Source organism: Triturus cristatus, chromosome 1_2 (genome assembly GCF_964204655.1).
Source record: "Triturus cristatus chromosome 1_2, aTriCri1.1, whole genome shotgun sequence".
Taxonomy (NCBI): Eukaryota; Metazoa; Chordata; class Amphibia; order Caudata; family Salamandridae; genus Triturus; species Triturus cristatus.
The window spans coordinates 880,453,681-880,474,450 of NC_140580.1; the positions used below are offsets into that span (position 1 = coordinate 880,453,681).

The window sequence follows — 20,770 nt, forward strand, 5'->3', positions numbered from 1 at the left end:
TACACACTGCTGCACTCCGCACACTGCTGCACGCCGCACACTGCTGCACGAAACACTGCTGCACGCCTCACACTGCTGCACGCCTCACACTGCTGCACACCACACACTGCTGCATGCCCCACATTGCTTCACGCCCCACACTGCTCCACGCCCCACACTGCTGCACGCCTCACACTGCTGCACGCCGCATACTGCTGCATGCCGCACACTGCTACACGCCACACACTGCTGCACGCCACACACTGCTGCACGCCACACACTGCTGCACGCCACACACTGCTGCAAGCTACACACTGCTGCACGCCACACACTGCTGCACGCCGCACACTGCTACACGAAACACTGCTGCACGCCACACACTGCTGCACGCCACACACTGCTGCACGCCACACACTGCTGCACGCGGCACAATGCTACACGAAACACTGCTGCACGCCACACACTGCTGCATGGCAGACACTGCTGCACGCCACACACTGCTGCACGCCACACACTGCTGCATTACTCACTGCTGCATGCTGCACGACACTGCTGCACGCAGCACATTGCTGCACGCAGCACACTGCTGCACTCCGCACACTGCTGCACGCCGCTGCACGCCACACAGTGCTGCACGCCTCACACTGCTACACAAAACACTGCTGCACGCCGCATGCTGCTGCACACCGCACACTGCTACATGACACACACTGCTGCACGCCACACACTGCTGCATGCCGCTGCACGCCACACACTGCTGCATGTCACACACTGCTGCACGCCACACACTGCTGCACGCCACACACTGCTGCACGCCACACACTGCTGCTAACAGCACACTGCTGCATGCCGCACACTGCTGCACGCCGCACACTGCTACACGAAACACTGCTGCACACCACACACTGCTGCATGCCACACACTGCTGCACGCCACACACTGCTGCATGCCTCACACTGCTGCATGCCTCACACTGCAGCATACCACACACTGCTGCACGCCACACACTGCTGCACGCCGCACACTGCTACACGCCACACACTGCTGCACGCCGCACACTGCTGCACGCCGCACACTGCTGCATGCCGCTGCACGCCACACACTGCTGCACGCATCACACTGCTGCACGCTGCACACTGCTACACAAAACACTGCTGCACGCCACACACTGCTGCACGCCACACACTGCTGCACGCCACACACTGCTGCATGCCACACACTACTGCACGCCGCACAATGCTACACGAAACACTGCTGCATGCCACACACTGCTGCACGGCACACACTGCTGCACGCCGCACACTGCTGCATGTCACACACTGCTGCACGCCACACACTGCTGCACGCCGCACACTGCTGCACGCCGCACACTGCTGCACGCCGCACAATGCTACACGAAACATTGCTGCACACTGCTGCATTACTCACTGCTGCATGCTGCACGACACTGCTGCACGCAGCACACTGCTGCATGCCGCACACTGCTGCACGCCGCACACTGCTGCACGCCGCACACTGCTGCATGCCACTGCACGCCACACAGTGCTGCATGCCTCACACTGCTACACGAAACACAGCTGCACGCCGCACACTGCTGCACGCCGCATACTGCTGCACGCCGCAACCTGCTACACGACACACACTGCTGCACGCCACACACTGCTGCACGCCACACACTGCTGCATGCCGCTGCACGCCATACACTGCTGCACGCCACACACTGCTGCACGCCACACACTGCTGCACGCAGCACACTGCTGCACGCCGCACACTGCTGCACACCGCACACTGCAGCATGCCGCACACTGCTGCATGCCACACACTACTGCACGGCACACACTGCTGCACGCCACACACTGCTGCACGCCTCACACTGCTGCATGCCTCACACTGCTGCACGCCACACACTGCTGCACGCCACACACTGCTGCATGCCGCACACTGCTGCACGCAGCACACTGCTGCATGCCGCACACTGCTGCACTCCGCACGCTGCACACTGCTGCACACCACACACTGCTGCACGCCACACACTGCTGCACGCCACACACTGCTGCATGCCTCACACTGCTGCACGCCTCACACTGCTGCACGCCGCACACTGCTGTACGCCGCACACTGCTGCACGCCACACACTGCTACACGCCGCACACTGCTGCACGCCACACACTGCTGCACGCCACACACTGCTGCATGCCGCTGCACGCCACACACTGCTGCACGCAGCACACTGCTGCACGCCACACACTGCTGCACGCCACACACTGCTGCACGCCACACACTGCTGCATGCCACACACTGCTGCACGCCGCACAATGCTACGCCACACACTGCTGCATGCCACACACTGCTGCACGCCACACAATGCTACACGAAACACTGTGGCACGCCACACACTGCTGCATGCCACACACTGCTGCACGCCACACACTGCTGCACACTGCTGCATTGCTCACTGCTGCATGCTGCACGACACTGCTGCACGCAGCACACTGCTGCACGCCACACACTGCTGCACGCCGCTGTACGCCACTCAGTGCTGCATGCCTCACACTGCTACACGAAACACTGCTGCACGCCACACACTGCTGCATGCCGCACACTGCTGCACGCCACACACTGCTGCACGCCACACACTGCTGCACGCCGCACACTGCTGCACGCCTCACACTGCTGCATGCCACACACTGCTGCACGCCACACACTGCTGCACGCCGCACACTGCTGCATGCTGCACACTGCTGCACTCCACACACTGCTTTTATGCAAGTTTATGCTACTGACATTGTAAATGACAATGCCTTTTGTTGGAAGGGCGTTCTCCGGGGGGCTTCGGAACACGTTCCTGACCACCCTTTGACCCACCTCTCCCAGAGTTAAACCGAGCAATGGCGGGGAGGCCCTTCCTGGAAGGGTCTCGTTCCTAGGATCGTACACGCTGAGCTTACACTATTTGACAGAGGGACACCACACAGTAGTTCTTAGTAAGACAGTATACTTTATCGATAGTTTCAGGGGATCTTTATGATCCGTGATGCAGCTGTTGGATCAATGCCACAAGCGGCGGCGGTTTCGTGATGTGGGTATTGGGGTAGCGGGACAGTCTTTAAGTTCAGTGTCTCTGCGGAGTATCCTTCGCACAGCTCTCAATCCTCGAGCTGGGGGATTTGGGTTCACTCGGCAATCTCCGCCGATTCTCCTGGAAGGAAGTGCCGCGAGTCTCTCAGCAGACACAGGTGGTTTCAGATTCTCGGGAGCCGCGACGGCGTCAGCAGGGCTCAGATGGTTTCAGAGTTCGGGGAGCCGCGACAGCGTCAGCAGGGCTCAGATGGTTTCAGAGTTCGGGGAGCCGCGACAGCGTCAGCAGGGCTCAGATGGTTTCAGAGTTCGGGGAGCCGCAACAGCGTCAGCAGGGCTCAGATGGTTTCAGAGTTCGGGGAGCCGCGACAGCGTCAGCAGGGCTCAGATGGGTTCAGAGTTCGGGGAGCGGCGACAGCGTCAGCAGGGCTCAGATGGTTTCAGAGGTCGGGTAGCGTCCTTGGGTTCAGAGATCGATCGAGCTGCGACCAGGTCAGCAGGGCTCTCGTAGGTCCAGGTCTTCTCTGCCGCCCGTCCCTTCAGCACCCCTTGTTATACTCCCCCTCCTCTTTGAAGTCCGAAGTCCTCGCAGAGAGGGGTCTTGGTGCCTGGGGGCGGTGTGTCGGGATTTCCTGCCGCTCGGCCCTTTGATCTGTTCAGGTTGATCTGGGAGGGACCCCAGACACCCAGCATGCGAGGCGCCCGCTCACCGGGGGCCTGGTGGCCGATCGAAACCCTCCTTGGGGAGGAGATCAGAGGTGTGACAGAGACGGCGTCTCCCGGTCTGGTTTGGGGGTTTCTCACTCCCTCGGCCGGGCATGCGTGGTAGTGTCTTGGGTTTTGCTGGGGCCCCGGCTGGCCATCGGGTTTGTTGGGCCATGGTGGCCGGAAGTCTGTGATACCGGGGATCAGGGGTGGTTGCAGGGTTGCTGACTGGTCGGGAGGGTCCACGCCACAAGGCCGGTCTCACACGTGCCCCCCCAGCTGAAAGGCGGGGAGAACTACCCATTCACTTGGGGGTTCTCCTCGCTGAAGCGGAAGAATCGGGACAGGCCGTCAGCGTTGGCGTGGTCAGTCCCGGGGCGATGCTCCACAGTGAAGTCCATCCCCTGGAGGGAGATGGACCATCGTAGCAGCTTGGGGTTTTCTCCTCCCATTTGCATCAGCCACCGTAAGGGTCGATGATCCGTTTGGACTCGGAAGTGGGCCCCGAACAAGTAGGGCCGCAGCTTTTTGAGGGCCCAAACTACTTCGAAGGTCTCTCTTTCAATGGTGCTCCACCGTTGCTCCCGAGGTAGTAACCTTTGGCTGATGAAGGCTATGGGCTGATCTATGCCTTTGTCGTTGAACTGGGAGAGGACTGCCCCGATGCCGTGCTCCGAAGCGTCCCTCTGGACCACAAACTCCTGAGAGTAGTCGGGGGCTTTGAGTACCGGAGCAGTACATATAGCGGCTTTCAAGGCGTCGAACGCTTTTTGGCACGGGGGAGTCCACTGTACTTTCTTCGGGTGCTTTTTGGAGCTTAACTCTATGAGGGGGCCTGCGATGCTGCCATAGTTCTTAATAAACCTCCGGTAGTAACCGGGGAGGCCCAGGAAGGCCCGGACTTCCGTTTGGGTCGTGGGGGGTTCCCAGGACAAGATGGCGTCGATCTTCAGCTGGAGGGGGGCGACCTGCCCGCTCCCCACCTGGTGTCCCAGATAGATCACTGAGCCTTGTCCAATTTGACATTTGCTGGCTTTGATGGTTGGCCTGCCTGGCGCAGGGCCATCAGTACTTGTTGGAGGTGCTGGAGGTGTTCTGTCCATTGGGAGCTGAATACTGCTATGTCGTCTAGGTACGCTGCGCTGAACCCTTCTAGCCCGGCCAGGACCCTGTTCACCAGTCGCTGGAAGGTGGCCGGGGTATTTTTCATCCCAAAAGGCATAACTTTGAAGCGGTAGTGCCCATCCGGGGTGGAGAAGGCGGACTGCTCCTTGGCTCCCTCAGTGAGCGCAATTTGCCAGTATCCGCAGGTCAGGTCGAAGGTGCTGAGGTAGCGAGCGGCCCCGGGGCGGTCGATGAGCTCGTCTGCGCGGGGAATAGGGTGAGCGTCCGCTCGGGTGACCGCATTGAGTCCCCGGTAGTCCACACAGAATCTCAGCTCAGGGGCGACACCAGGGGCTGCTGCTTTCGGGACCAGTACTACCGGGCTGGCCCAGGGGCTGTCGGAGGGTTCAATCACCCCTAGGGCTAACATCTTGGCTACTTCGGTCTGGATGCAGGTCCGGACCCGGTCAGGGACTCGGTAGGCTCGGTGTCTTACCGGCGGGCTGTCTCCGGTGTCTACGTCGTGGACACACCAGTCGGTGACCCTAGGGGTGAGGGAGAAGAGGTCTGTGAATTGTCTCAATAGCTGGCGGCAGTCGTCGGACTGTTGGGGGGTGAGGGTGGATGAAAGTCTCACCCCCTCTACGGAGTCATCTTTCTCTTTAGCACACAGGGGCTCCGGAAGGGGCTCTGTAAGGGGCTCTGTGTCTTCTTCAGTCCCATCGTCGGTGGCCAGGAGCAAACTCAACTCCGTCCTCACGAAGTGGGGTTTGAGGCGGTTCACGTGGAGGACCCGGTGGGGGTTCCGAGGAGACTGAACATCAACTAGATACGTGACTTGACTCTTCCGCTCGACCACTTTGAAGGGTCCAGTCCATTTGTCTTGGAGGGTGCAGGGTTTCACCGGGGCCATTACCCAGACCTGTTGGCCCAGCTGAAACTCGACCATTTTGGTCATACCAACGCTTCATCTCTTCTTGGCTAGCCTCGAGGTTTGCCTCGGCGAGCTCCTGGAACTTCCGGGTCTCGTTGCGGAGCGCCAGGATATAGCGGAATACATCGGGAGGGGTTCCTCGGGGAGCCGTTTCCCAGCCCTCTGTGACCAGGCTCAGGGGTCCCCGGACGGGGTGTCCGTAGAGTAATTCGAACGGGCTGAACCCCAGAGATTTTTGGGGAACTTCCCGGTAGGTGAACAGGAGGCAAGGGAGGAGGACGTCCCATTTCCGGCGTAGGGGTTCTTCGAGGCCCATGATCATCCCTTTCAGGGTCCGGTTAAATCGCTCGACTAGGCCATTGCCTTGGGGGTGGTGAATTTGTACGACACCCCGCAATCTTGCCATAGGGACCTCATGTACTTGGAGATAAAGTTTGTGCCACGATCACTCACGACTTCGCGAGGGAACCCCACGCGGGAGAAGATCCCCATCAAGGCCCAGCCTACCACGGGGGCCGTCACGGTGCGGAGGGGAATGGCCTCTGGGTAGCGGGTGGCATGGTCCACCAGGACGAGGATGAACCGGTGGCCCTGGGCGGTCCTGGGGTCCAGGTGTCCCACGATGTCAATCCCCACCCGCTCAAAAGGGGTACTAACAACGGGGAAGGGTTGGAGCGGAGCCTTGCGCTTCCCACCACTTTTTCCGCTGGCCTGGCCCGTGAGACATGACTTGCAGTGGGCCTCTACATTCGCTCACATTTTGGGCCAATAGAAGTGGGTAACCAGACGATGATAGGTTTTGTCTTGGCCTAAGTGTCCTGCCAGGGGTACATCATGGGCTAGGCCTAGGAGGAAACTTCGGAAGCGCAGGGGTACCACCAGTACCCGGGCCAATCCCAGCTCGGCCGACTTCTGTTCGCTGTACAGGAGGCCGTTTTCCCAATATACCCAGTGGGTTCCGGACTGGTCGCCTGCTGCCTGGGCTTCGGCCTGCTGTCGGGGTCCAATGAGGGACGGGCAGGTGGCTTGTTCCTTGCAGAATTCTTCTCGGGAGGGACCTCCCTCGCAGTGCCAATGGGCCATCTTGGGTAGGTCCCCGAGCTCGGTCAGTTGCTCGGGGTCTGGATGCACTGACCCGTCATCGGGAATGGGTTCTTCTTCCGGAAGAGGGTCGTCGGGCTCGGGTAGCGCGTCCCGGTCCTCGGGGACGGCAACTGGGTTCAGGGGTAAGGCCTCAACTCCCTCGGAGGAAGGCGATCGGGCAGACATGGAGCGCGTGGTGGCGCATACCCATTCGGGTAGGCCCATCATCTCCAGATGGGCTCTTCGTTCCACTTGTCCCCACAGGGAGCTCTCGAGGTCGTTGCCCAGGAGGCAGTCTACTGGTTGGGAGGTTCGGACTGCCACTCTCAATTTACCGGTGACTCCCCCCCCCATTCGAAGGGTACCAGGGCCCCCCCCCCCATTCGAAGGGTACCAGGGCCATCCGGCAGAGGCTCTCGGAATTGTCCGAAGATATGACTGGACAGAAGGCGTCGGGCAGGATCTGGTCTTCGGAGACCAGGTGGCAGTGGACCGCTGTGACACTCGCCCCGGTGTCGCGGAGGGCCTCTACTCGGTGACCGTTGACCGTCACTTGTTGTCGGTACTTCTTCGTGTTGGCGAGTAGGGGTGTTCCGGGAACCATCTCTCGGTCTCCTAGGGAGACCAGGGCCATGGCTGCTGGTTCCCACTCTTCGGAGTCTTCCATCTCTTCTCCTAGGGCTACAGAGGCCATTTGTCGAGCCGGAGGGGTTGTCGTTGCGGGTCGTTGGTACATGGGACACTGGGGGTCACTGGCATAGTGTCCGGTATGTTGGCAGCGGAAACAGGTGATCTTGACTCGGGGCCCCTGCCTCCCCGGGGGCCCTGTGCTGGCTGGAGGTGGGGCTGGAAAGTGCGGGGGTTGACCTCTGGGGGGACTGTGCTGGGAGCCCACTTGGGATTCCCTCGGTAGGCCTTGGTTCCCTCCGCCCCTCTGGCGGGGGAGTCCCTGATTGTGGCGACCGTAGTCTCCCACGGGGCCCCGGGAGGCCCGGGTGTTCACCCTTCGGTCAGCTTCGACTGCCAGTTTCCATGGGTCAGTGAGCTTGCTGTCCAGGAGGTGCTGGCGAAACTCCACAAAGCAATTTGCGGACAAGTGTTCCCATGCTATTAGGTCAAACAGTTCCTCAAAGGTGGAGACCTTGCTGCCCTTGATCCACCCGTCCAAACCCGGCTGTAAAAGTTCACGTATTCCACCCACGTAGTACAGGGTATCTTTTTGCAGTCTCGGAACCGTTGTTGGTACATCTCGGGGGTGAGTCCATATCTGGCTAATAGGGCCTCTTTCATGTGGCTGTAGGAATTCAGCACTGTGGAGGGCAGGTCCAGCAGGGTATCTCTCCCCTCGCTCAGGAACCGGCCCCACAAGCCAGCCCTCCAATCCTTCTGTGGAACTCGGTGGGAGGTCATGGCGACTTCGTAGGCCTTGAACCACTGCTGGATGTCGTCGTTCTTGTAGTATTCCTTCACCACATCCTTGAGGATGTGGACCTTTGGTTCCACTGCGGAGGAGGGCGGTTGGTTTCCCGTGGTTCTGGACTCCTCACTTTTGGCCTTGAGTTCGATCTCTTTTAGGCTGCGTTCGTGTTCTAGTTGAAGTTTTCGTTCTTCATGTTCTCGCTGGCGTTTCTTTTCCTCGAGTTCTCCTTGTAGGCGTAATTGTTCTACGGCTAACTGTTTTTCGGCCAATTTTAGCTCTCCCTCTATTTTTAGTTTGGCTAGTTCTAGTTCGTGGTTGCGGCCCCTCTCTCAGTCCGCTAGCTCTTCCGGGGATAGGCCCCCCTCTGGGGCGTTGCTCCTTACCGGGATGCTTCGTGGTTCGTTTGGCGGCTCTCTTTCGGTTTGGGGCAGGGAAGCTCCTGCCTCGACCCAGGTTTTCAATGCTTCCTGGAAATCTTCTTTAGTGCTTAATCCGGTGGTAGCGATTCCAAGATCTTTGCAGAACTGTTTTAGTTCTCGATGCGTATAGTATTCCAACTGGTCCTCTCGGAACGTCGGGCTTGTGTTGTTTCCTGCGGTACTCATGGTGGTTTCTCCTTCCATCTCCTTTCGGTAGTGCGTCAGCCGTTGACTGTACGATCTCTAGGTGTCGGTTTGGATCCCGTCGTCTGCCACCAAATGTTGGAATGGCGTTCTCCGGGTGGCTTCGGAATACGTTCCTGACCACCCTTTGACCCACCTCTCCCAGAGTTAGACCGAGCAATGGCGGGGAGGCCCTTCCTGGAAGGGTCTCGTTCCTAGGATCGTACACGCTGAGCTTACACTATTTGACAGAGGGACACCACACAGTATTTCTTAGTAAGACAGTATACTTTATCGATAGTTTCAGGGGATCTTTATGATCCGTGATGCAGCTGTTGGATCAATGCCACAAGCGGCGGCGGTTTCGTGATGTGGGTATTGGGGTAGCGGGACAGTCTTTAAGTTCAGTGTCTCTGCGGAGTATCCTTCACACAGCTCTCAATCCTCGAGCTGGGGGATTTGGGTTCACTCGGCAATCTCCGCCGATTCTCCTGGAGGGGAGCGCCGCGAGTCTCTCAGCAGGCACAGGTGGTTCCAGATTCTCGGGAGCCGCGACGGCGTCAGCAGGGCTCAGATGGTTTCAGAGTTCGGGGAGCCGCGACAGCGTCAGCAGGGCTCAGATGGTTTCAGAGTTCGGGGAGCCGCGACAGCGTCAGCTGGGCTCAGATGGTTTCAGTGTTCGGGGAGCCGCGACAGCTTCAGCAGGGCTCAGATGGTTTCAGAGTTCGGGGAGCCGCGACAGCGTCAGCAGGGCTCAGATGGTTTCAGAGGTCGGGTAGCGTCCTTGGGTTCAGAGATCGATCGAGCCGCGACCAGGTCAGCAGGGCTCTCGTAGGTCCAGGTCTTCTCTGCCGGCAGTCCCTTCAGCACCCCTTGTTATACTCCCCCTCCTCTTTGAAGTCCGGAGTCCTCGCAGAGAGGGGTCTTGGTGCCTGGGGGCGGTGTCGGGATTTCCTGCCGCTTGGCCCTTTGATCTGTTGAGGTTGATCTGGGAGGGACCCCAGACGCCCAGCATGCGAGGCGCCCGCTCACCGGGGGCCTGGTGGCCGATCGAAACCCTCCTTGGGGAGGAGATCAGAGGTGTGACAGAGACGGCGTCTCCCAGTCTGGTTTGGGGGTTTCTCTCTCCCTCAGCCGGGCATGCGTGGTAGTGTCTTGGGTTTTGCTGGGGCCCCGGCCGGCCATCGGGTTTGATGGGCCATGGTGGCCGGAAGTCTGTGATACCGGGGATCAGGGGTGGTTGCAGGGTTGCTGACTGGTCGGGAGGGTCCACGCCACAAGGCCGGACTCACACCTTTTATTTGTTTTAAAACCAAAACATAAATAAAAGGCATTGTAAATTTACAATGCCAATAGCTCAAACTCTTATGAATGCGAGACCTATTGCATTGCAAATGCTTGTTCATTTAGTACCGGATTTGAGAAAAATTGATAAGATAGCACAACCTTCCTGTCTGGTGGGTTCAAAACCTGCAACTGTACTGTCAAACATTCTTAAACATGCGAAATAGTTTACTGTTAGATTTAAGTTCAGCCCTCTTCACAATTCAACTGCACCCCAACAGTCAGCACCTCTTCTCATTTCTATTTGGCAACAGAACCTTTTGTTGGACACGGCTCGTGCAAGGCTATACCGAAAGCCTGTCCATCTTCTTTAAAGCATTGAAAAGTGATTTAGATACCCTAACACTATCAAATGAATACACCTTATAGAGATGATTTGCTTTTGGCCTCAGTAGAAGCTTGTAAATAAGACACCATTGCACTACTGTGTCAGCTAGCTGCAAAAAAAAGTATTGCCTGAGAAATTGGAGTATTGTAGCACTACAGTAACGTACTTAGGTGACATTCTGTCTGAGGTGTGCAACGTCATACAGAATATCTAGAATTACTCGGTTTCCTCTACCAAAAACCCCAAAAGGTACCTTGTTCTGAGCATTGTGATGATGTCTTTAGCACATTAATGACAGACTTATGTCAAGCCCCTGCATTAGGGCTCCCCCGCTATTCCAATGAATTTCACTTATTCTGTCATGAAAATGGAGGCTGTTCTCTAGCCATCTTTACTCCGAAACATGGGACTTTCTTTCGGCTGGTTGCCTATTATTCTGCTACTTTGAACCTGTAGTCAAAGCTCTACCACTTTGCCTCTGTTCATTGGTTATATAATAGTTAAATAATAGTTAAATACATTCCTGGATGTTTTGGGAATAATGCTTCCCCCTTTTGGAGTAGCACAGAATAGTAACAGAATAAATGGGTTGGTCACGCCCTGGCTGTTAAACAATCTGAGATTATTGTCTTGGCAATACAATTGACTTTACATGGAATTGGCGTGCTGCTTACAACAGAAATAACTCAGCACCTCACTAATACCAGGTTAACACAGTATCAATTAATTTTGACTGCAACACACATTACTATAAAATTCTGTACCACCTTGAACCCTGCCACACTACAACCAATGAAACAAAATCAGTTGCTGGATGATGAAGCTTTCCATGGTCGCATGCTGGCCACTGAAAACCATACGAGGGTGCATCCCGATTTGCAATATACCCCACTGTTTGATGCTGATGGCGACTTGTTTGCTGATGGTTCCTATTTGAGGGACCGCCAGAGAACATGACATGCTGTTTGCACTGCTTATAAACTTGTTGAAGGGGCTCATTTGGCCAATATCAGAAGCGCACAAGAAGCAGAACTAATTGCATTAACACGAGCATGCTATATAAGTGCTCGTAAAGTACTGGTTTGACCTCAACAGGTTTGATGGCTGAGACCAGGGAAAGAAATGTTAGGAGGTGACCTTAGATGATGGCAGTGAGAAGCATTTTTGTACCTGCAACCAGTGCATAGGTTGTAGAATAATAGGTGCCTATGCCCTCGTTAGGAGGCCACCACAGCTTACACCACCCATTGCCACAACCAGCACTGTCAATGACAATACCTACACAACTACTATCACATTGATACAAGTGTGACATGTTAAAATATTTGAGTCCCCCAAAGCTATAAGAATGGCTTGGGCAGTCGGTATTAGTTGTTTTTAATGTATATTGCATCAATAAACAACTGTTGTTCTGCTCATCTTTTAATTGAACTGATAGTGCCACCATGTGGCAGCTATTATAAATAAATGGTGTTGACAATTAAATGCTAGTGGTGAGCACCGAAAACCACCAGCTCAAATTAAACACTGCCTGCAACAATTGTGACTCTGCTACTGATGTGTGACTGACTATTATATACATTCCATGTTCTTTAATTGGAAACTTCAAAATATTGTTGTCTTTCTTCGGACCATATAGCTGTCCCCGCACTAAAGTCCCAGTGTGTGGTGTGTGGTGAGCACCGCGGAGCCGCGGTGCAGCTGTGCGGTCAGACATCGGACTCATCGTGCTTGAAGAGGAGGAGGAGGAAGAAGCAGCCCACACCACCAGAGCTGCCTACACCGGGGGAACAGAGGTCACCACAGAGCTAATGCGACTACAGGCTGCATGTTTTTGAACCTGCGGACCTTGCCTGCGCGTCTCCCTACCTGCAACAGCAGTGCTCTTCCACTTATTGTGCTCCCGTCTCCCGCCGCCGCTACCTCCAACTGCGGCCGCGGAGTGGGGACGGACCACAAATCCCAGCATCCCTTGCGGCAGGGGAGCCGCCGATGCCGTTTTCACGCCAGGAGGCGCTCAAAAGAATGCCGCAACCCCTGCGTCGCCGGGACCGTGCGCGGGTGGCGCCGGGCTAAGCCTGGGCAAAGGGCGAGCCGTCTGTGGCCGTCCGGGGCAGGAGGAGGCAGGGCTGGGCCCACCGACTAAGATCCGGCTTTCGCAACGAAAGGTACTGTCTGCATATACCCACACTGCGACTATTGTAACCCCATTGTCCTGTTCATGACTGTCTACTCTGCATAAAAGTGGATATTGACACTCACATCTACAAGCATTGTTTAGAGCTGACCTACCAAAATATATTATGTCTACATGTACTCTGAAAAGTAGATCTTCACTGTTGGGTGGCTCAGTGCGAGGCACTTTGGATAACTTTATCACTAGGGCCGCCTCAGTCCTTGAAAAGGAGATCGCCATGGTGGAGAGACGCCTATCGGCTGAACATGTACAAAACAAGCGCTCCTCGCTTGGACCTATTCAGCTGGCTGTTTCACCAGATCCTATATCACCTCTTCCCTGTCTAATACATGACTCTCGGAGTGCTCCTAGAATCTCTTCGCCTACTCGAGATTCCACCTCCTTGATACATTCTCACCCTCATTCAACACTGTCTGTTTCTAAACCCCATTCTAATCCTTCCAATGACTGTACAATATTGGACTCATCGCCTTCTAAGGCCATTTCCGCTAGTCCCCAGCAGAGGAAGGGTAGAAGAATTACTAACACACGTCCTCCTCCTCCGAAAAAAAGAAAGAGGGGAGCGAAGAAATATAATCGAATCAATACACCTGCTAGTAGCAAATTTAATCAAGTGGGAAACACTGTTATTGACCTCCCCCCACATGCTAAACAGACACAAGGCTCCGAAATCCAGTCTGACCCCTGTAACTACGACTCATTAATGAATGAAATTACGGGTCGATTGGAATTATTAGTTAAATCACTTCTTCTCCCCCTTCTAGAAAGAAAAAGCGAGGGTCTTAATTGCCATCACATAGACTTACCCCCTTATGTCGTAGTTTTGACAGGAGTCCCGGTGTTAGAAACGGGGAAAAAAGAGGGCTACTACGAACTAAAAAATAAGGTGATGCACTGGCTGGGACAGAATAGGCCTTTACCCTTAAATATTAACGGCGAAATTCTGAATGTCCGTAGACTCGGCTGGGTTGGCCCACGGCCGAAGGAAATTCAAGGCGATGTGATTATTGTCAATTTTAGAGATCATAGGGCAACTAGGCACATAATTAATTGGTTTCAAGGTAAATTACTCCTGCCATTTGGAACTGGGTCTTCCCTATGTGACAGACCTGGCGAGAATACAGCCTTTGTTATTGTGGCACCGAATTTGGTCGTCAGAAAAAACAGTCTTTACCCCAAAAATTATTCAAGACTGTAAGGGCCCCGATAACGCACACAGATCTAGGTGTCCGATTCCTTAATTGCTTTCCCCTGTGAAGATGACACATTGGCAACTATTCGATGATATCTCGTTTTCTATCTGCTTAAACAGTATAAAATCTGGTTCGCCACGTGACCCTGTACCAGTTAAAATTCTTAAATTACTGGATCTTGAACCGCGGAGAGTTCTAATGAGACTTCTAAATGCCTCATTACTTGAATCCCAGGTGTTACAGGATTGGAAGCACGCAATGGTTGACCCCCTCCTGAAAAAAGCTGGAGCGGATGTGTCCAATCTTGCCAATTTCAGACCAATATCTTTACTACCTGTACTCTCTAAAGTGCTGGAGAGGCATGTTAACACTCAACTATACAATTTAGTGGAATCTTCTGGATTTTTGCATCCATCCCAGTCTGGCTTTCGTGCTCACCATTCTACTGAGACCGCCCTTCTCGGGGTAACTGAGAGTTTACGACACGGTGTCGACCACGGGGAAACATCTGCACTCATCCTTTTGGACTTAAGTGCGGCGTTCGACACCGTGTCCCATTCCACTCTTTTAAACTCTCTTCGATCCCTGGGACTGGACGGTCCGGCTTTGACATGGATTGCTTCCTTTTTAAGTGAACGCACTTTCCAAGTCTTCTCCACGAAAGCCACTTCCTCCACTTATCCATCGGCATATGGTGTCCCTCAGGGGTCTATACTCAGCCCTTCATTGTTCAACATCTATATGAGACCTTTGGCCTCTATTGCAGAAGATGCTGGGCTGACTATTTTTTCATATGCCGACGATACTCAAATTGTTTTCTCCCTCTCCAGCAGTGAGAGTAATGATGCTTCGGTTCTGAAAATTGGGTTGTCACGTATAGCTGAGTGGATGCAGAGGCATATTCTCAAGTTAAACGGTGACAAAACTGAAATCCTTATTTTTGGGAAGCAGAAAGACCTATGGGGCCCACAACATTGGCCTAGCGAGATGGGAACGCTCCCTCAACCTTCCCCTGTGGCCCGTAATCTCGGCTTTCTCATTGACGATAAACTCTCCATGAGGCAGCAGGCCACTCAGGTGGCCGCCATCTGCTTTACCACTCTGCGGTGGCTTCAGAAAATTCTATGGATGCTGCCCCTAGCTACTAGGAGAACCGTTGTCCAGGCGTTAGTAACCTCTCGCCTGGACTACGGAAACGTCCTTTATCTTGGTGCCGATGCGGCCACTATAAATAAACTTCAAGTGGTTCAAAACTCAGCTGCTCGTCTTCTTTGTAACATCCCTAGGAGACTTTCAGCCACTCAAGCTCTGCGTGACCTCCACTGGCTCCGGATCCCTAGCCGCATTAATTTTAAGGCTATTTGTTATCTCTTTAAAATTAAGCAGGGTTCGGCCCCTAAATATTTGCAAAACCTAGTCCAACTGTATAAGCCGAATCGCACTCTTAGATCTTCTGCTAACTGCGATTTCGTCATTCCCAGTTTTAAGCTTGTAAAAATGGGAGGACAAGCTTTTTCCCATCTTGCCCCCAAATATTGGAATGCCTTACCTATCACCTTGAAATCAGAAAATAATTTTTTCATCTTTAGAAATAGGTTGAAGACTTTGCTTTTTAATTGATCTGCCGCCGCCCTAGTTGTTTTCTGATGTTGCCTTTTAGGTGGTCTGCTTTTTCTTCTTGAGTCTATCCCTTCGCGCCGGGAAACCCACTGTGGGTAGCTGTTGCGCGTTATAAGCTCAAATAAATAAATAAATGTAGGAAGCGCATAAAAGAGTGCTTTTGAGCCTTAAGAAATCGGCAATTACCACCAACTTCAAGTTGGTGGTAATTACCGAATTCCTTTAAAAAATCACTTTGTTGTTTTTTGTTAAGTGCCATGTGGCACACATTCATGCCCTTAGGGCATGTATGTGCGCCACATGTGCACACATGCAAATTTCAGGGGTGCAACAGGGTGTCCTTTTGACACCCTGGCACCCTTGAAAGTGCTCCCGCTATTAGCGAATCGGTAATACCGAATCGCTAATAGTGAATGTCTTCACATTCATTCCTATGGGCCTCCAAGCCCATAGAAATGAATGGGTAGGTATTCCTTATTACCGAATCTCAATTACCGATTCTGTAATAAGGAATATTAAGGATTCAGTATTTTTTACCGAATCTTTACCAACATAGGAAATACCGATTTCTTAATAGCGAATCAGTAAAATTCGCTATTAAGAAATCGGTATTTAAGATTTACCTACATCTGGCCCTTAGTTACAAGTGGTCCATGTCATATAATTAAATCAAACAATAGAATAAGTCATTACAATGATATTGTTTGGAGGAGATCAACTTTTCAGAAAACCCATATGGAGAACCCTTCTCCTGTGCAAGAGAATTGAATTGTTTTTGGTTCATAGACACCAGTAAGATCTGCTCGTCCTCCTGTTGAACTTTGATCTACTACCAGCACTGAGAGGACCCTGATGCAGGTAATTTATCTCAGACAATTTTGCCCAGGCACCCGCCATTACCCACTAGTGTTGAAAAAAGCTGCACAAACAGGCAAAACAGTGATTTGCATTTCCTTGTATGGTTTCCATATTTGTTTGTTCTGTGTTTTTTTTTTTTGTAATTCTTTTTATTAAACCAATTCGACAGTCATTCCACAAATGTTTAGTTACAGGCGAGAGCAAGGTACAAATGGCCACATAATACACATAACAAGACATTTTATCAGCAAATTTCCCTAGCGGTCAGGGGGACGCACGAGCCTCATCTACCACCTGTCTGCTCGGTTTGTTCTGTGTTTTTAATATGTTGCGGGGGTGAACAGCGCAAGGCACCTTCACAGGCAACAGGCTGGGAAGCTGTGCAAAGTGTAAATGGCATTCCTTTCCCTAACTTATCAGATGTTCAGTGTTCTTTTTTGTAAATGTTTTTTGCTGTTATGAGACATCAGAATGATGTGTTTGCTCCCTAGAAACGTTATTGTTGAAACATTAATTGGAGAAATATATTTTCCCCCAAAATGGGACTTTGAGACCTGTGCAATACTTTAATTAATTATTTTTTGCACATCTTTAGGTTTAGAAAAGGCCCAACCTTCTCTAAGCAGCAGTGCTGAAACCAGTGGCGGTTGCTGCAAAACTCAAGTGGGGGGCAGGGGAGGGAGGGACAGGATGGGGGATTAGGGAAATAATTATAATATTTTTAAACTTAACTGTTCCGACGCTGCCATCCTCCTCGGTGCTCCTCTTCTGTTCTGATGGTGTCCCAGCAGTCCCTAGGACACCAGTACGGGCTCCCCACCAAATCCTGGCGCTGCTCTCATTAGAACGAAAGCAGCACCAGGATTGGTCGGAGTGGCTTGGTTTGCCGCTCAGACAGTGCCTGGGAGTCTGTGTTGTTTCTCCAACCCGACCAAAGTGCGCATTTCGGTTTGGCCGGACTAAGACTGCCGGCCAAACCGTCATGTGTACTACTCCTCCCCTGCTGCTGTCATGGCCCCATCCCGCCAAGACCTGGCTGGCTCTACAGGGAAACGGGAAAAATAAAATGGTAATAAAACCAATTTCTTATCATTTCTCCCAGTTTGCTCTCAGCAGGGGGGCAACACTCCTCCGCCATAGTGGAGGAGCTGCCGCTGGCTGAAACACAGGTATATGGTGTTAAAAATACTCCTGCCACCTTTGAAGACTCGCAAGCATGCTTACATTGGCTGACAGAAGTTTCCCTCCATTATCTCCATGAGTTCTCCTCATAAATGTAAACTAGAGGTAGCCAGCGACAGCAGGTTTGGCTGTGCCCATGCAACATCAGACAAGGATGCGTTGATTCACTCCCAAGGGACCTCTGAACCAGACTGCATCATGTGAGAAATACAAATTGTGCAGGAGAGAGGTATCCTTGACAAAGCGTATATTTTTTCTTTCTCACAATGAAAGTAAACATCAGAATACATAAGCCCATGTTGTGCAGAACTGTTCTTTTTTCAATGCAAAGATTAACGTGGAAATAGGTTCTCCTTTTGAAACATTGCAGATGTGTCAATGTTTTTGAACTTGCAGTTGTCTTGGCGACAGTGCACTCCTTGCTGTTTAGCCTGCATTCAGGCTAAGTAGATCAGTCGTAGCAAATCTAAGATCCAATCACGTGCAATCTACTCCATTGTTGACTTTCAATCTGTCCATGTTTCCAGGACCTCCCAATGTGCTTGTATTGATGTATTGAAAAGCAGTTTCATTCAACATACCTTCCTTCTGCTGCAATGGTCATATTTGTCTGTGGCTTTGTTTGTACTGATTACGAATGCACTGTTATTTTCTAAGCACTGGCGTTGTCCTGCACACCCGTGCACCAAATTACAACACAGTCATAGATAGGCATTACTTTGTTTCTAAACAATGTGCTATCCTGCTGCAAATGTGCAACGCATCCTCGTGCAGCCACGGATATGTTTGCCTTACCATTCTGAGGATAGGTGCACTCTGAATTGTGGCATCCTCTCCTTCTTTGGAATCCATCATGGTGGCCAGCTGAGGCTGGGCAGTGCCCTGAATCCACCGGGAAGACGAAAAACCTAGGAATTCTGTTTGACGATCAGTTGAACTTTGCAGGCCGGTGCAATCTCTTGACCTCCTCATGCTTTTTCCTCTTAAAGGTTCTGCGTAAAATCTTACCATTCATTCCTCAAGACCTTCGCAAAGCTGTGGTAGTAGCACTGATTATTGCAAGAATCGACTACTGCAACATGCTATTTTTAGGCATTGACAAAGGTCAAAGTGCTAAATCTCCAAGCCTTGCAAAATGCCACAGTTTGGGTGCTACTTAACATCCTATCCCATTTCCAACAGTATCAGGGAGCTTCATTGGCTCCCGGTCCAGAAGCGCATCTAATTCAAAGCGCTGTGTTTTGTGCACAAGGCACTGTACGGAGGGGACTCATTGTACCTACAGCAACTCGCTGGCATATCCCGGGCCGAGAACTTAGGTCAGCTAATAAAGGATTAGTCCAGATCCCAAAAATCCATAGAGCTAGATGGGGGGGGGTGGGGTGGGGGGGGGGGGGGGGTTGGTAGAACCCTTTCCTACGGGGCAGCTAAACTTTGGAACGCAATGCCTGTCAAAATTAGGCTACAACCTAACAGAGCTCTGTTCAGGAGAATGTTTAAAACCTGGCTGTTTCTAACTAAATCAAACTAATCATGCCCACTCCACAACATTTATCACTACACATCACAGCTCAGCGCCAACACACCTCGGCTATATTTGCGCTCTATAAATGTTTTACTTACTTACTTCTTAAGTGCTACTTTACAAGATTTACTCGGCTATACTGACAAGAGTCAGATGCAGTGAAAGTGAATGATCTTTCCTTTCAGACATTCCTACTGGCTCCTTTTATGTTTCTCTTTAGTAACCTGCAATGAACGTGCTTCTATTAAAGAAACCACCAGTACATACATTTTCAAAGGTAGACTAAAGCTATTATCTGTAGTGTCTTCAGTAGAACTCCCACATTACATCACATCCTGTGATGTCATCACTGTTAAACATCACATGATGTCACATCCTGTGATGCCATTGGGGGGGATAGCACGTTCACTCCCCTGACATTGTAGTGATTCAGCCTCCACGTCCCTCTAGTCCCCAATTTAAATGCCTGGATTGAGACTGTTACTTGTGAGTTTGTCTGCAATGTCCTCTGGTTAGGTTTTCAGATTTATCAAATTAAAAGCAGTACTGAAACTTTAATTAGGAGAGGTAATGCCTTCTAGTGGCAGGTCTAAATTACTGCAAAATGTCTGAAAAGGACCTTTTTTAACTGTATGGGGCTGACTTCAGCAAGCAACTTTCTATTTTGCCAGTCAAGGGAGTGGCCAGCAAATTAAATACCCCACGCTTTGAACCAAAACTGTGATAGCACCAAGCAAGTGAAGCAAGCAAGCCCGACCCTCCATAGTCTCTTCCATCCAAACATTTTTCCATTTATCCATTCATCTGCCCATCCACCTGCTGATATTCACTATTACACCTTTACATTGTCATCCATTAATTCTTTCATCCATCTTTCAATATGTTCCCATTCTATCCATCAGACATTCCATCCATCTATCCATTTACACATCCATTATCAATGCAACTATCCATCCATACATTCATCCACCAATTATTTCACCTATCCATCCATTACATTTCCTTTTACTTTGCCATCCTTTCAACTGTTCATTTGGGTCGGACTTGGACAGGAAATAGGCCCTGGCACGAAAATAAAAGTGGCCCCCATTTTTTTTATCAGATATCTAAAAGATTGACCCAGGGTTGCACATTGGGGCAGTTTTAATCTTGTAAAGACACGCTGTACACATGTTTTGCAAGGGAAGATGATTGCATGGACTTGATCTTCCTGCAGGCAATGATAGTTTTAAGATCAGAGGAATCAACAGTAAAAAAAACGGAGTCAGCAGACTATAACACAGGCCTTCAAACAGTCAGAAAAACTGCTGACAAACTGACCTTTCACAGGAGCCTATCGGGCACTGCATAATTGCCCTATAGGCCAGTCCAACCCGGCTAACCAGCCACCCATCCATTCACTCATTCATCCACCCATTCCTCTTATCACCTTTCCTATCTTTCTTGTATACCCGTCCTTCCATTCAATACTCCTTCCTTGATTCCCTTTTCTATCTACCCATCTGTTGTTCTTCCTTGTTCGTGCTTCGTCTCCCTGTGGAGACGTGTGGCTCAATGGTTAGAGCGGCAGACCCTGATGCAGGGGTCCGGCCTGAGACCAGGGTTCAATTCCTGCTTT

The 20,770-nt window shown here is 51.9% G+C and overlaps 1 protein-coding gene across 1 annotated transcript in view; it reads right to left on the minus strand.

Annotated features, from left to right (window-relative positions):
- LOC146868205 (transmembrane protein 26-like) overlaps positions 1 to 20,770 on the minus strand; it is a 118,899-nt gene that overhangs the window by 51,120 nt on the left and 47,009 nt on the right. The window lies entirely within an intron of this gene.